We start from the raw sequence: 14,664 nt of genomic DNA on the forward strand, positions 1-14,664 counted from the left end.
TAAAATAAATGCAAAAAAAAAATCTTGATATTACATATTATCTCGAAATTATGTAAAGTTTCTTAAAAAATTTTTAAACCATCAAAATATTAAACTCTAACATAGATATGTATCAAATTTATCTTTAATTTGTATATTTTAAATAATCTTATGTATAATTCTTTAAAGAGTATTTGAAAATTACAATTAAGAATGTTTTGGACATACAAAACGAGATAAAAGTTATCGAATTGGTTTATTCCATTTTTTCCTAATCAATAACAAAAAAAATTTGCAAATGTACGAATTTTGGCCCTAAAACCAGTTGCAAGAAAATAAAAAATTTATAATGGTTTTTGCAGAAAAAATTACTTTATTTTCTTGCAGTTTGAAACAAATAAATGGATCCAAATAAATTTTTGCACTTTTATTAAAATTTTATTAGTATGTAAAATTTTTTGATCTAATTGGTAATGCTATTTTCCCATCAAATTTGTAAATAAGTACTACAAAAGGCGATTTAAGAATCGAGAGTAAAAAAAAATTAAATAACTTTTAAACCAAGTGAATTGCGCTCAAATTTTACGGAGTACTAAAATATTCTATGAAATTTTTATATTGTTGATAATGTTTTGAGATATGACACATACATTCTTAATATCCAAAACGTCTGTCCTAAATATTTATTCTTTTTTATTGTTTATAAAATAAATACAAAAAATATTACCTCGGCATTACATATTCTCTTAAAATTACATAACATTTCTTCAGAAATTTTAAGAACATTATCAAAATATAAACCCTAACAACGCCCCCCCAACCCTTCTTAGCTGTGTTCCAAATTTCATCTTTAACGTTAATTTTTATAATATTTAAAATAACTCTTTTATAAATTCCTTAAAATATTTAAAGATTATAATTAAATTTTAATTTTATAAAAAACCAATTTCGATCTCATCGGGACATTCGCTTCATACAAAATGTACATAAAAATATATAAAACGTAATAACGGACGAAATTTCGTAACAGAAATAGTATCGTGGAAAGCAAGAGGTATCCACTCGTCGCTTCATCAATCTGTAAAACTAGATTCTAGACTGTGCGCGCGATTAGCGATTCACGCGCGATCGGCGTTCGCGATAGACTATGCAGTAGAGCCGCACGGAAACTCATTGTCAAATACGTATTCTCCCAATGCTAGCAACTCGTGGTTCATTGTTTACACGGCGTAGTTTCATATATACGAACCAACACGAATTGATTGATTCATGGTGACTCGCGCCCCTCGATTTCGTAGAGCGGAAAAAAAAAAAAAAAAAAACGCGCTCCGCTGGCGAATCGGCACGAATGGTAAACAACGCGGACTCGATGAATCCGTCTATTTCCGTCAATTCGCGAATCTCACGCGAATAGCGGGAGGGCCGTGCGAATTTCGAGCTATGCACGCGAATTTCGGCGCGTAATCCGGCGCTGCCGCTGGTGTAATCGAGAGAGAGCCGCGCGTACCGCAAGTAGCGATCGAGAGGACGATCCGTTTCGCGTGCGTGTATATGTACAGTAACGCCCGACGCTATCATAGGTGTGCAACGTACCGTTCTCTACGGTAAACATGAAAACAACACGCGGAGCAACACACCTTCACGGCCGCGTATCGCACGTGGCGGATCGTGGCTCCTCGCTCTCTTACGCACACGTCAACAGGAAGGCCGCGCCGCCGCTAGTCGGCATCCTTAGTCGACGAAGATAAACGACAATACCAAAAACACACATTCACACACACACACACATGCGTAAATACATCTTAGGCGCCGTGATCGCTTTCGGAGAATCCGCCGCCACCACTATGAAGCGAGCACGCGCCTTCGTCTATCAGTCAGTCGCCGTCTTCGTCGTCGCCGTCGGAAAGAACATCGACGGCGAGACGACGGCGACGGTAAACGCGGTCACGTGTAACGCGGCGCGGCGCGGCGCGACGCTCCCAACCTAGCAGCAACAGCAGCAGCAGCAACAGCAGCAGCAGCAACAGCAGGGAGAAAAGACGACGACGGCGGCTCTCGTCCAGATCGTAGATACTACGAATGCCGCCGCCGGCCGAGCTGCTGGCTCATACCCGCTCGAAAATACGGCCGCGCCGTGCACCGCCGATTCATGTCTCTCTACCGCTCGCACGCTAGAGATACGAAGGAATGAAAGGGCGGGGGAGAGAGAGGGAAGGAGTGAAAGAGAGAGAGAAAGAAAGAGAGTAAGGGAATAGTGGGGCGCGACTCTCTGGCCGGGAGCGACGGATACGGGGGAGGGATATGGCGCGAGGGTCGAAAGCGCGGGCGCGTGGTAGGGGGAAATCGACGGGACAGGACCGGGGCAACGACGACGACGACGACGGTGGTGGTGATAGTGGTGGTGGTGGTGGTGGTGATGGTGGTGATGGTGGTGGTGGTGGTGGCGACGACTACGACGACGACGACGACGACGAGAGAGAGAGAGAGAAAGAAAAAGAAGCGTAGCGGGAACAAAAGTTCCGACGCGTCGCTTGGCACCATAAAAATATTTCCGTGTTTCGGGTGCGCGCGTCAACGATCGTTTGGGGCATCACCGGGGCAAGCGACGGACGGCATCCGCCGCCTCTTTACCAGTCTTGGTGGCTTCCTCACCCCTCGACCGACAGACCCGACCGACCGACCGCCCGCCCGCCCGCCTGCCTGCTGCTCGCGGTTGTCCTTTTGTGTAACGTACGACGGCGAGGAGCCCGAGTAAATGGCGGAAGAGACGGCGGCGGATTGAACGTCACCGACGCGAAGGGCGACGCGAATGGAAATGCTAACCTTTGAACGATATAAAGTACATACAACGCGCGTACCGCGCGAGCGTGCGATATTTGCTCTCCCCCAACAATGGACTTTGAAGAACCTCGGACTTTACACGTTGCATCATGCGGTTTTCGATTCTCCTATCTTCCGAACGGAAATGCGAAGTAGCGAGATGATGTCGCGCACGGGCCGCAGCGTTTGACGCATTCCACGCGTTCTCGCGGTATCTCTCCTTTAGAAAATACATTTCTCCCTCTCGAACAAAGAATACTCGATATCCTTCGAGAGCTATCTGTATAAATTGCCCATAAAAACGTTTCCCTTTTCAGTAACGTAAACCCTCTTGTGAGAGAAAAGCTACGTATACAAACCGCCGTACGGAATGGGAGCCAGCTAATCGAAGGAGAGCGGAAATACTCCAATGACATGGAAACGTGAGATTGCAATATTTCAAAAAGTCCGAGTTGCGCGAGCATACGCGATTTCGCACGCAAATGACTTTATCGTACGCGGAAACACATTTTTCACGATAGAGATAATTTTCGAGCGACGTGAGGGCGCCGTTCACACGCGCCGTGCTCCACAATTTTTAAATTAAGCGTGACACACGTTATCGCCATCGGTGAATTTGTAAGGAGGAAAACGACCTCTTATCACGTATAATTGTCCGTTGTTTATGTTGTATTCGTAAGGACAGGCGAGTGTGTGTTGCCCGACTCACAAAGATGCGGTGGAGACAAGAATGCGGAGAGCAAAGAAACTTCCAAGCGCGCTATCAAAAGGTTACGGGGTCAACGAGAGTCAAAAAATCAACGGATGTACATTTCTTTTAATTCTATACTCCTATATTATTGATATTGCATATAAATTTCTCTCCGTTACGTTGCCGTTATATTAAAAATTGCAATCAAAAAAATTGATTAAATCGATAAGTTTTTTTTTTACGTCGAAAATTATTCTACGCTGAATTAGGACTGATTTATATTGTAAATATTTTCTCAAATAATTTTATTATCTTTCAATTTTTGTACATAACGTCAAGATAATAAGCTTTCTAATATTAAAACTCGTTCAGATTTCTTTTTAATCTCTACGTTGAGGGAAAAAGTTAACTTTATTAAATATTTTAACTCGATTAAAATTTTTTAAATTCAACTATTTATGCATTTAACTTAAATACATAAAATATTTGAACTTTAGTTTAAGCATTTATAAATTTTACTTAACTACACAGTTAGAAAATATGCGATCTATATGTTAAATTTAACACATATCGCATGTTCCAAATGATCCACTCAAATTTGTGTGATAAACACAAGATAAATATGTTACAATGTAACATATTATGTAAAAAATCAACATAAAAAATGTAGCACTTAGACACAATTTGGAAATCAAGTGTGGAAACATATTTCTTTACCCTGAGAAAGAAAATTTGTTGAGGAACTAAATTATTTAGTCGGATACATGTAATTAAATATTAAGTTGGTTTAATTAAGTCTTGATTAAAAAATTTCAATGGTAGACGTGAACAAACTATATCTTTTTTAGCGCAATTAAATAACTGTTGAATCAACCCAATTGATTAGTTGGTCATATCGGATTAAATATTTTAATTCTTTAATAAATTTTTTTCTCAGAGTAGTAAAATTAACATTTATCATATGTTGACATGCACATTTTATTAATTTATTATCTTGTATTTTATATTTTCAAACTATATTATTTTCATTCATTTGCTCACAAATTGTTGTCTTAATGTAAAAAATGTTAAATATAAATTAAACGCAAAATGTCCAAATAACAATCATATTATGTTAAATTAAGGCTCGAGTATATTAAAAATACAACACAAACATTTTAACAAGGCTTAAACTTGACATAAATACAAATTATATTAAATTAACATTTGAATATGTTAAAACTACAACATAAACATTTTAACGAGAATCGGTTTTGACATAAACACAAGATATTTTCTGTGTACATACATATTATATTTAATTTAAATACACAAGTATACTTGAACCGAAGAAATTTAATCGAGTTGAAAAATGTAGTCAAGTTAATAACTTTCTTTTCTCAATGTACAGAGGTCTTGAGTCAATTTATTTTTTACCTTGCCGCGACGACCTAAACCCTCGACGCGGCTTATTGTATAGAGTCCGCGATAAAATTCGATAGTATTAATCCTCAATCTCTCAAGGACGCGCATGAGTGAGTGAGAGAGAGAGAGAGAGAGAGAGAGAGAGAGAGAGAAAGGCAGAGACACCCCCGCATACACCTTTGACGGTATTTACAGACGTTTAGCCTCGAAACTTGTTATTAAGCGTAGAATATACGCTCGATCGATTCGCCCGATACGTAATTAACGCGCATTTGACCTGCCTTGCGTTTGTCGAGTGCCTTCGTGTGTTTGTCGATACTCCACCGGCTATATATATCTCTCCGGCGTGTCCCGTGACTTCAAGTACGAAAACGTATTTCGCGTATCCCCCCCCGAATGTGAATGTACGGCGTTTACGCGCGTGTACACGCCGAAATGCCACATAATTCCAGTTTAATATTGTATAACGTAAAAGGGAAGAGGGCGGGGGGAAGACCGGGGGGAATTAGAATCGGACCGCTTCATTCAATGCAAAACGCGCATTGTCCGTTACATACCTCGCAACGAGGTTGTAAATTACTCCGTACATACGCCGCATACGATATTTTTATCGCGCACGCCGCTCTCGAGATAGTAGCTTCCTGGGGCCTTTAATTTACTCTACGCCTTATCAGATCACGCTACGCGGAGAATATACACCGCTACTTATCATTCCAACTTACGTGAGTCGTTTGTTTTGATGGTTGCGCAAGTGCAGTCCCGAAAAATTATATATGCCCCGAAAATGCGCGGCGGCGTCGATGCCTCTTTTTTTCTCTCTATCTCTTTCTCACCGAGTAACGCTTCAATAATTCGAGCATTCGCACTTTGCATTTCTGAAATAGGTGACGTAAATTATTTACAACCTCGCGATAAGTTAAATAGTGCATAAAGCTAGGGAGAGAAATTTTTGTTGTACTTGTCAGAAAAGGCAGAGAGAAAGTCAAGGGAAAGTTAAGCTTAAATAGTATCGCGTCTTATGCAATTTTAAAAAAATTGTAACGCCTAATGGCAGTTGGGACAATTATAACGAATGGATACCTTTCGATTTTTCAACCCATTCGTAACGTTACAAATGACCAACAATTGTTTCGAGGGGTTGCGCGTTCGCGCAACGTTTCGCGCGAACGCGCGTAAATGTAAAATTATGCGTGGAAACTCGACAGAAGCGTCGATTTGTTAGTCAGTTAGTCAGTTAGTATAGAGTTTTTGTGATTATTAAAACGGAACACACAGGTGAAAATAGGCGAGGAAAACGCGGACAGACGATCGACGCGGCAAACAAGCCGCGTTTTCATCGCGAATTTAACGTCGCGTGTGAGCATACATGTGACAATACATTCTGAACTTTCTGCTGCAACTCCGCTCCGAATCCGAACGGTACATCCCAATCAACGCTATTGTAAACAGTATGCCGCTAGAAACATGTGAAAACATGCCACTTTGGGCCTTTCAACGTCCCGCTTTGCACTGCCGCGGCGCGGGCGGCGAGAACACAGAGAGAAAAGCGGGAATTTTATATATGCAAAAGATGAAAAATACGAAAAAAAAAAAAAATGAGTAACGTTACCCAACGCTGAAAAAAACGTGACCGTCATGGTTAAATGTAATTTTCTGATGATATGTACACAAAGGAACGCAATCTCTACGTTAGGCGCACGGAATACAGGATCTGTTTACTAACGCTGGAAACTGTGCATTGTGAAATAACGTTAAATATCCGAGTAGAAAAATTGAAATGAAGGTCCGCGATCGCGCGGTATAACAAACTTATATTACGTTTTTATCGTGCTATAATAGCAAAAAAAATATATATAAATGATAATATCTCGACGGCTATGAAAACACAAATAATTGACAAGCCTAAATGATCGTAGCTAGAATAAAATGTTTCTTGTACGATTCTACGTACAATTTCTAATTCTCTCTTGCGTGCCATTACTTTTGCTTTCAAATACGGCTCGTAAGTAGAACCAGAATATCACGAAATTAAGTTAAAAAATCAATTTAATATTACCGATGCCGTTACAAATTCTGCTATCCCGAAAGTAACAGCAGCATACACTTTGAAAGAATTAGAAATTATATTTAAAAATATGCGAGAAATGTTATTTCAGCATTAAAATCTAGCTACGTGACCATTTAGACTTGAAAAAATCTAAAATTGCATTTGAATTTTTATAAGAACGCGGGTTAAATTTAATTCCCCCCTTCAAATTTTTCACTTTCAAAAATGGTCGACGCAAAAATGCAACACAATACAACGGTCAAGCGTAATTTATTAACCTGCTGTTCCCTTGGACGCCTTTTCTTTTATACCTATCGGAACGGTCGAATGTTTACGCTCGCCTATCTAAGTTCCAAGATAAGATGTCGTCTGTTGATCGATCGTATCGAGTACGCCGAAATAACTTTACCGAATAATAAAAATCGACGATGATATATTGATCGTGCTAAGTATTATTTTACACACAAGTGTGTAAACAATAAGGCAGTTGAACTTATCATCATAATTTTCTCTCGATTAGCCCATTCTTTCGTTATGAAAAAAAAAGAAGAAAATTATTTTGTCGCGGTGCATCATTAAAATCAACGGCAAATATTATTTTACATACGAGCCTGGCTACAAAGCAGCTGAATCTGCTCGGCGCAAAATTTTCCGCTAGTTAAACTACCCTTTTGAAAAGAGAACAAGAAAAAAAGAAGAAAACGAGTTTTCGGACTTGTGTAGCTCCGTGCGTCGTGCGCGGATTCGTCGCTGAAATAACATCGTCAGAGTTAACGCGAGGTATATTACGCCGTATACAGGTCGCCGAGAACAAAGTAGAGCTGAAACTCGTTCGTCAAAATCTTCTGTTGGTTAATTTATTCTTTTTTCTAAAAAAAAAAGAAGAACGAGTTTCCAAATTTGCGATTTTTTGTGTCGATGTGGATTCGTCGCTGAGATGTCGTTAAAGCCAACGCAACGGATACAGATATAAGTACGGAGCAGCTGAACTTGTCTGTCAAAATTTTCTGTCGGTTAAGTTATGCTTTAAAAACAAAAAAAAAGAGAAAGAACAAGTTTCCGAATTTTTTTCACAGCCCAGGTTTCGTTACCGAAATGCGTCATTAAAGTCAACGCGATGAGTTATTACTGTACATACGTATCCCAGCACAGAGCAGCTGAACTTGTCCGTCAAAATTTTCTGTCGGTCGATTTACGCTTTAAAAAAAGAAAGAGAATGAATTTCCGAATTCACGTCTTTCTCGTCATGCGAATGCGGTTTCGTTGCTGAAATATGTCGTTGAAATCAAATTAGGGTTACTCCGAGTACAGATATAGCGCAAAGCAGCTGAACTTAGCTATCAAAATTTTCCATTAGGCTATTAATCTTGAAAGAGAGAGAGAGAGAGAGAGAGAGAGAGAGAGAGAGAGAGAGAAAGACACTTTTACAAAAAGAAACAAAACAATTTCGAACTGCGTCTTGCTGCAATGCGGGCGTGAATTATTCTCTGAAATGCGTCATTAAAATCACAATGCCAACTATATTACTCCGTGTGCAAGTCTCTGAGAACAAAGTAGAGCTGAATCTGTTGAAATCTTCCGTTGGTTAATTTAGTCTTTTACAAAAAGTAGAGACCGAGTTTCCAAATTTACGTTTTCTCACTGAAATTTGTCATTAAGATTTAACACGAGTGGTATAACATTACAGATCTAAATTTATCTATCAAAATTTTCTATTAGTTGATTTTGAAAAAGACTTTTGAAGAAACAAAAGGGAAAAAAACATATTTCCGGATTTACGTTCTTCCGCAATGCGGACGTAGATTAATCGCGGAAATGCGTCGTTAAATCCACAAAGAAAGCTAAATTATTCCGTATACAAATTTTTCTGAGAACAAAGTAGCTGCATTTGTTTGTTAAAATCTTCTGTTAATTAATTTGTTCTTTTCTTTTTTTTTAAAAAAAAAGAACGAGGTTTTCGAATCTTTTTTTCGCAGTGCAGAAAAGTTTTTCGTTGTTGGGATGCGTCGTTAAAATGAACACAACGTGTTATTACTCCGCACACATGCAGGCCTGAGCATAAAACAGCTGAACTTGTTCGTTAAAATTTTCTGTCGGCCAATTTGTGCTTTTGAAGGAAGAACGAGAACGAGTTCTCAAATTTGCGTTTCTTCGCCGTACAAATTCGTCACTGAAATGCGTCGTTAAAGTCAACGCAACGGGTTATTACTCCACATAACAGGTCCGAGGAGCACGAAGCAACTGTACTCGTCCGTCAAAATTTTCTGTCACCTAATTTTGAGAGTTTGGAAAAAACAAAAACACAGTTCCGGGTTCGCATATTTTCCATAATGCGAACGTGAATCAATCACCGAGATGCGTCGTTGAAACCGTAATGCCTAGCTATATAGCTTGTATACTCCGTATACAAGTTTCTGAGAACAAGGCGGAACTAAATTTATCAAAATCTTCCGTTCGTTGATTTATTCTTTTACAAAAAGGAGAACGAGTTTTCGTATTTGCGTTTTTTTCTTCATCGTGCGGTTTCGTCGCTGAAATGCGTCGTTAAAGTCAACGCGATGGATAATTACTGCGCATACATGTCGGAGCAACTGAATTTGTCTATCAAGATTCCCTGTTAATTTTGAAAAAGATTTCTGAAAAAAAAGGGAAAAACAAAGAACCACGCGTTTACGTTTTTTCCGCAATGCGGACGTGGATTATTCGGCGAAATGCGTCGTTGAAACCAGCGCGAGGTGTATTACTCCGCATCCGAAAACAAAGTAACTAAACTCGATCGTAAAAATTTCGCTATCGGTCAATCCGCTCTTTGCGAAAGGGAAGGAAAAAGAGAAGGTTATTTTTACGAGATTTACGTTTCTTCTTCGCCGCGCGCGCGGAAGCGGGGACTCGCCGCTGAAATGCGCCGTTAAAGCCAACGCGGCGGATATTATTTCGACATGCAAATCCGAGCACGCAGTAGCTAAACCTCCGTCCGTCAACATTTCCTGTCGATTAAATAATTTTCTCGAGGTAGGATAGAAGATAAGGAATTTCCGGATTTACGCGTCTCCGTCGCGCGCGATGGACTCGTCGTCGTTGAAATACGTCGTTAGAATCAATGCGAGAGTGCCGCGCGTGGGGTAGAGGTACGGCGATCTTACGCGATGCCGCGCAATAGCATCGCACACCATGCCTTGCCCGTCGATTGATTCCTCTGCAGAACGCGCAGAAAACCCGGCCCGGCCCGGCTCGGCTCCACTCCGCTCCGCTTCGCTTCGCGTGCCTCGCGTCCTTCCGTTCGCGCGCGCGGTCACTGTCTCTGCATCGAGAATCGCAGACTGGTTTACAAAAGCGCGTCGCGTGTTGCGCGTGTCGCAGTCGCACTTCGTCGATCGCTTAATTGCCACACTCTACGCAACACTTTTTTTAAATATATACATAGGTACGCATATACGCGTGCCGCGCGGTATCACCGCGACGATTGCATGGTAACGGGTCTGAACAACGCGAAAGACTGTGCGCGAGGCGTCGCGTCGCGCGCGTTGCGTTGCGTCGCACCTCGAGTCGCCCACCGGCGCGGCACAGGCTCATTAGAAGCGCTCTTTCGTAAGAAAAAAAAAAAAGGGAAAATAAGCGTCACGCCTACGCGAGGACCGCTCGCGGGTGGAAAAACACGACGCTGCGCAACAGCCACGTACTAGGCTATAGACGTAGTGGTACACGTCATCCCGAATCATCACCGAAATCGCCCGATCTCTCTCACCTTTGACTCGACAAGGAGATTAAATAAAACACACTTGTCGAACACTGATCGCCGTTATTCGCTCTCCTCGCTACGCGACACACATATCGCGGGCGATAAATCGAATCGACGCGTCGCGTCGCTGTTCCGAAAAGCTTTCTCTCTCTCTCTCTCTCTCACTCTCTTTCTCCCCTTTCTCGTTCGGCCGTGAGAAATTCCTCGGTCACGACAACTACACAGGTAACACAGCTTCCTCCTCACAGAGGGGCTCGGAGCTTATCGGTGCAAAAGTCGGTGTTTGTAAACACGACGTCGCGAGCACACTCGCAACACGTTTTCCGCGTCTCGTTGGACGCGCGGCTGCGGCGGCGGCGGCGTGGCGCGGCGACGGCGCGACATCACAAACCGACTGCGTCGCACATTTCGTATATAAAAGCGTATAGCCGCACAGGTACTACGCACCACGCGCGGACGGACACACGGATACCTGCGCGCACGGTCGATTCGTCTTGCCGGACAACACACTAGTACCCAACGTCTTCGAACGGTGGTCTAGGAATGCGACCGTTACAGGGGAAGAAAGCGTGCTGCGGAGAGCAACGGGAAGGAGACGGAGGGAGAGAGACAAAGGGAGGGGAAGGGAAAGGGAGGTCGAAGAGGGCGGATCTCACACGCGAGAGACGACGCTGCGGTTCTTAGCTCTCCCTCTCTCTCTTTCTCTTTCTCTTCCCCTCTCCCATGCCGCACGCATTTAGCGACAGATAAATGCGTTCGATTCTCGAAGCTTAAGTCGGCATTGACATAATTCTCAATTTACGATGCATCAACACAGTTGCGAGCGCGCGGGCGGGTGAAACCAAAAGTAAACAAAGTCGAAGTGTTCGTTCATTCATTCGGTCCGTTGGACGGACAGACGGACGAGCGAGCGAGCAAGTGAACGAACGAACGAACGAACAAACGAACGAACGAGTGCAGTTAACACCAACCTTTAGATTCCTCGCGGCGCATTACAAGCGGGCGAGCGCGTAGGCGTCGGGGAGGTTTTCACTCGGCGTGACACGCAAACTTCACCGCCGTCGGGCGCGCATAGCACTAACGAATTAGACGGCCAGAAGAGAAAGAACGCGCGGCAGCGACGAAGCGTCCCACGTGAAACACGGACTCGCTTCACTCTCTCGCGCGCGCTTCATCCGTCGATCGGTCTTCTCGCCCAATCGCGCGAGCACTCTGCGCCGGCGGCGGGCGATCAAAACAGAGGAGGAAGAAGGAGGGCGCGCCGCACCGCGCCGCGCCGCTCCGCGTCGCGTCGCGGAGCCATCGCGGGGTTGGTGGGGAGTTTGGAGCGGTCGCAGGCATTGAGCGGGCGCGACGGAGCGCGAGCGTGCGAGCGAGCGAGCGAGAGAGAGAGAGCGAGAGAGAGAGAGAGAGGAGAGTGTAAAAGAGAGAGAGAGAGAAAGAGAGGACGGTCGTGTCTTGTATTGCGTAGTAAGCGCTTGAATGGATTACGTCACGCGGCCGAAGCCAGGCCAGGGGTAGAAACGCGTAGCGGACGGACGCGTCCGTCCGTCCCGCCCGGACGGCGGGCGATGGCCGCGCACGCGACACGCACAACAATAGCCGATGCGGAACGGCGAGCGAACGAACGAACGAACGACCAACAAACCGACTGGCAGGCAGGCAACGATGACGGACGGGTACGGCGGAGCGACGAGACAAGACAGGACATGATGCGACGGGTCGGGGACGGGACGGGACGGGACGGGACGGGAAGCGACGCAACGTGGCGTGGCGTGGACGATCGCGGCGGGCGTGGTGTGGCGTGGTGTGGCGTGGTGTGGTGTGGTAAATCCCGCCGTGTATAAAGGGCCCAACGACGACGAAGACGACGATGATGACGACGAGACGACGCTGCTCCTTTCTCCATCGTTCCGCCTCGAATAACGCGGCGCGTCGCGCGCGCGGATCGATCGCCGCTCGTACGTTACGTGCAGCACATAAAGTGTGCCGGTGTTTCGCCCCGCTATTTCCGTGGAGAGCGGGACGCACATGCTGCTCCGCATCGCTCTCTCCTTCGCTCTCCCAGCGGCAGCGGCAGCGGCGGCGGCAACGGCAACGGCAACGACGACGATGACGACGCGACGTGCCCACGTGCGTTTACACGAGTTTCTCGGGCGCGGCGTCCCCGCGTTTCTCTCTCCCTCCCCTTTCCTTCCCTCTCTATGCTTTCTTCCTGTCTTGTCTCTCCTCCTCCTCCTCCTCCTTCCGCCGACGCACTGCTACATATGCATGTAAACACTTGCGTACATGTAAATATATACGTTTGCGCGTGTGCGTATGTGCGCGTGTGCGCGTGTACATAAATATATGTATATAAATTCGTCCTCGCTGTCTCTCTCTTTCTCTCTCTCTCGTCTAATCGCGGCTAATTCGGCTACGTTCCATGTGACTCGAGCTCTAGCTTTTGTTTCGTTCGCGTGGAGAGAGCTGTATCTCTTTCTCTCTCTCAAGAGCGGGCTGCCGTTGTCCTTACAAAAAAGAAAAAAAAAGAAAAGAGATCTCGTAGCTCTCTTTCTCACCTCGTCGTACGTGTCCGTCGCGGCGTGCGCGCGATTCACGTGCGCGGCACCGTCGTAGCTCGTCACGCAGTAGCTCGCGGTGGCGATGGCGGTGGCGGCGACGGAGGCTGCGAACGGCATATCTCACTCGTCGTCTCTCTCCGCTTCTTCTTCCGAGAACGTATACACACGCGCGCGGGAGCGCGGGCGACAGCAGACAACACACCGGTAACCGCGCGCGCACCGCACAACACTGATGCACATACACACACGCGGGCGAGCGCGCGCACTGACACGGGGCAGCGGGCAGCCTGGCACGCACTACACGACGACGACGCGCACACTATCTCTCGGCCACGGACGGCTCTCTCGTTTGTACGCGAGTAAACTCTCTCGCCCTCGAACGCGGCGAGCGGGCGGCAGGCGGCGGCTGCGGCTGCGGCGGCGGCGGCGGCGGCGAGCGGACGGGCGGGCGGGCGTGCGGGCGCGCGCGTGCGCGGCTCGCTTCTACCGAGTAGGCGGCGCGACAACGTACACCCCGACCAGCGAGTCAGCTGCTACTGATCGTGGCAGCCAGTGCAGCCACGATTGTAAGCACTCGATGCGGCGCGACGGCCTACGGGAACGTAGCCGCGAACGCAACGGCACACTGTGAGGGACGTCCCTCGGAGTACGCGGGGAGGAGCGTCGACGCGAGCGTCGCCGCGCGGTCGTCACCGTGAATCACCTCCGGCGTTTTTCTTAACAATCGTCGATTCGACGCTGACGACCCGCGCGATCGTCAGCGTCAACGGCGCGGGGGTGGGGGGAGGGGGATGGAGGGTTGATGACCGATGACCGTTTCCACGGACCTTCTCGCGCGAGGAAAACTTGGTCGAGTTTGCACCTTGACATCTTGGCCGGACCGAGTCGAGAGAGAACTTATATTGCCCGTGGGGCGCCAGCGCGCGTGGGTCTCTTCGACTTCTCTTTTTATCTAAAGAGATAAAAATTCTTCGATGCTCTTGCCGAAGAATTTTATTTAATACAAACTAACGCAAAGTTCGATGATGGGAAACCTCAAACCTGTTTGCGTTCCCAAACCACTCTCATATTGAAAATATCGTTTTAAAGAAGAGTCCTCGTCGAGTCCTCTTTGCCAGAGTGACGATAGACACTCTCTTCGCTTCTGAAACGAGGCAAACGAGAGTAAAAAGTGAATAAACGAATTAATGTTGTGTCAATTTAAAACCGCGAAGTGTAGAGGCTCAAGTGGCCCGCCCTTGCAGTGAAATCCTCTTCAAACTCTTTCCTTTTTTTCTGAATACATTAGGAGAATAAATTAATATGACTGAGATCAGGGGTGAATAAGTCAATATATTTTTTAACCAAGTTAAGCTAATTAAAGTTAATGAATTATAAAATCAATTTAGCCACGTTAAACGTTACATAAACGAAAAAACTG

The 14,664-nt window shown here is 45.3% G+C and overlaps 1 protein-coding gene and 1 long non-coding RNA gene across 2 annotated transcripts in view; one reads left to right on the plus strand and one right to left on the minus strand.

The window, feature by feature from the left end:
* LOC105207962 (insulin receptor-like) overlaps window positions 1-13,594 on the minus strand; it is a 79,591-nt gene extending 65,997 nt beyond the window's left edge. Inside the window, 1 exon segment of the mRNA NM_001304600.1 lies at window positions 13,242-13,594. The gene's annotated coding sequence lies outside the window, so the exon portion shown is untranslated.
* The window catches only part of LOC113002941, a 101,234-nt gene that overhangs the window by 56,987 nt on the left and 29,583 nt on the right, over window positions 1-14,664 (plus strand). The window lies entirely within an intron of this gene.

The sequence above is a fragment of the Solenopsis invicta genome, chromosome 8 (genome assembly GCF_016802725.1).
Source record: "Solenopsis invicta isolate M01_SB chromosome 8, UNIL_Sinv_3.0, whole genome shotgun sequence".
In the NCBI taxonomy this organism is placed as follows: Eukaryota; Metazoa; Arthropoda; class Insecta; order Hymenoptera; family Formicidae; genus Solenopsis; species Solenopsis invicta.